This window comes from Colobus angolensis, unplaced genomic scaffold (genome assembly GCF_000951035.1).
Source record: "Colobus angolensis palliatus isolate OR3802 unplaced genomic scaffold, Cang.pa_1.0 Scaffold252, whole genome shotgun sequence".
Taxonomy (NCBI): Eukaryota; Metazoa; Chordata; class Mammalia; order Primates; family Cercopithecidae; genus Colobus; species Colobus angolensis.
In genome coordinates this window covers 2,829,464-2,832,298 of record NW_012115733.1, presented here as the reverse complement: position 1 = coordinate 2,832,298, position 2,835 = coordinate 2,829,464, and positions in this window count along the sequence as shown.

Here is a 2,835-nt window from a genome sequence, read left to right as displayed (position 1 = left end):
CGAGTAGCTGGGATTACATGCGCCCGCCACCACGTCCAGCTAATTTTTGTATTTTTCGTAGAGACGGGGTTTCACCATGTTGGTCAGGCTGGTCTCAATCTCTTGACCTTGTGATCCACCCTCCTCGGCCTCCCAAAGTGCTGGGATTACAGGCGTGAGCCACCGTGCCTGGCCTCAACTGTATTTTTTTTTTTTAACCTAAAGGTAATCACAAGTGGAATTAAAAACAGGGATACGTTGGCACAGCAGCTCATGCCTGTAATCCTAGCAGTTTCGGAGGCTGAGGTGGGTAGATCACTTGAGGCCAGGAGTTTGAGACCAGCCTGGCCAACACAGTGAAACCTTGTCTCTACCAAAAAAATACAAAAATTAGCCAGGTGTAGTGGCATGTGCCTGTAGTCCCAGCTACTCAGGAGGCTGAGGCAGGAGAATCACTTGAACCTGGGAGGCAGAGGCTATGGTGAGCCGAGATCGTGCCACTGCACTCCAGCCTGGGTGACAGAGTGAGACCTGTCTCAGGAAAAAAAAAAAAAAAATAACAAGAGCACTCGGACTGAATGAATATTCCAAGAAACAACCAAATGATATCTGAATCAATATGATTCAGAAAGTTTTTTTAATGATGCATTAAAATGCATGAGAAAAGTAAAGAGACAGAGAAAACAGCAGTTACAATAGAAATTCAAAATAAAATTAAGGGAAAAAAGCATTAGACAGTCAAAGAGGACCCTTTTTATTGATGAAGGGCATGACCAACATTGAAAATACAAGTCATGAATTCCTGTATTCCATACAAGAGACCAAATCTTTAGCTAAAGGAATGGAAGAGAGCCAATTGAATCCTAGCCAAGCTCATGCATATGGTTGGATCAAATTAAGCAGTCTTCATAGCAGACACTAAAAATTGAAATGGGCCTATCAATTAGGGTTAGTGGACAATAGAGGAAAAGCGAGGAAGTGGACACATGGTTTACCCATTTTCTCACCGTGGACCCAAGAAAGGATACTTTGGTGACGTTGGGTGTTCTCTCTCGCAGTGAATATAAGTGGCTACAGTACAATGTTGAGCACTCTTATGAGACCTTGACATGACTATACTAAGTTCATTTTCAGGTGCTTATTCAAAGGGGAAGTCACTGATGGCAAATTCTAACTCACAGCCTCATCTGTATACAAAAGATGTGCCGTGATCGTGCCACTGCACTCCAGCGTGGGCAACAGAGTGAGACCTTGTCTCTAAATAGTAACAATAAGTTCCAAAACAAAACAAAACAACAACTTATAGTGGCCATAAGCTCAAGACCACAATGCAATCGTGGTTAGAAATTAGTACTCGATTATACACAAGAAGCCATGAAGCCCCTCCTACCACAGCTAACTGAGGTTCTGGCTGGTGGCTCTGGGGCTTTGTCCTCCATCTGTCCATGGTGATGCTCTAGCATTACATAACAGGGTTGGTCTGGTCAGCTCTCAACACATCAACATAACTTACCCTTGCATCCGAGAGATTATTCAAGTGCCAAGTACCACCACTTTCTTCTTCTTCTTCTTCTTTTTTCCCTTGAGACAGAATCTTGCTGTGTCATCCAGGCTGGAGTGCAGTGGCCCCATCTGGGCTCACTGCAACCTCAAGCTATTCTTGTGCCTCAGCCTCCCGAGTAGCTGGGACCACAGATGCACGGCACCATGCCCAGCTAATTTTTGTATTTTTAGTAGAGACAGGTTTTGCTACGTTGGTCAGGCTGGTCTCGAACTCCTGGCCTCAAGTGATCCGCCCGCCTCGGCCTCCCAAAGTGCTGGGATTACAGGCTTGAGCCACCGCGCCCGGCCTAGTCTGTCTGATTCTTAACCAGGAGTTACATTTCCTATTTCATATTTAAAGATCTACTGGTCTAGTTAGCCAACACAGCCATTTAACTATCCCCAAATCCTTCCACTCCAAGCCTTCTCAAACCAGTCTTCTGTTAAATATACCACCAACTCCCATCTGGTTTGACCTTGAATCTGATCCTCTGATAACTGCTCCATCGCCAGTGTACTGTGGATCTGTCATTGAAATTGTATAGTTATTTCTTCCAACACCAGTGCCCCTGGAGTGTGAACTCAAACCCCAGGCTCTGTTAAGTATTCTAGACTTGAGTCCACTCTGAACTGACCTCAAACTTAGATATTAATTTGATTGTCCTCATCCCTTTTTCTCTGGTCTGACCCTAAAGCATGGTCTCTGTTAACTGTTATGCCTGGAATGTTCCTCTAGTCTGAGTTCAAGCATTTGCTAACTATCCCAATATCAAATCCCTCCTCTTTGTCTAGATATTTAACAGAATAATTAAAGCAGAACTATTTAAAAATCCTTGCCCCTCTTACTTGACCTCAAATCTGGGTGTCTTTATTCCATCATCAGTATTTTTCTGGTCTGTTATTGAACTCTGTGTATTAACTCTCCTATCATTAATGTCCGCATCTGACTTTAAACTGTGGTATCTGTTCATTCTTCCGTTATAAATTCCTCTCTGGTAGTGTTACCTTCCACACAGACTTCTGATAAAACTACCACTGTTAATGCCCCCTTAAACAAGGACTTTGGTTAGTGAGTTTACCATCAATACCCTCCTGTTTTATTATTTTTTTATTTTTATTGAGACAGAGTCTTGCTCTTGTCACCCAGGCTGGAGTGCACTGGCAGGTTTCACTCTGCCTCCCGGGTTCAAGTGATTCTCCTGCCTCAGCCTCCTGAGTAGCTGGGATTACGGGTGCGTGCCACCACGCGTGGTTAACTTTTTTTTTTTTTTTTTGAGACAGTGTCACTGTGTTGCCCAGGCTGGAGTGCAGTGG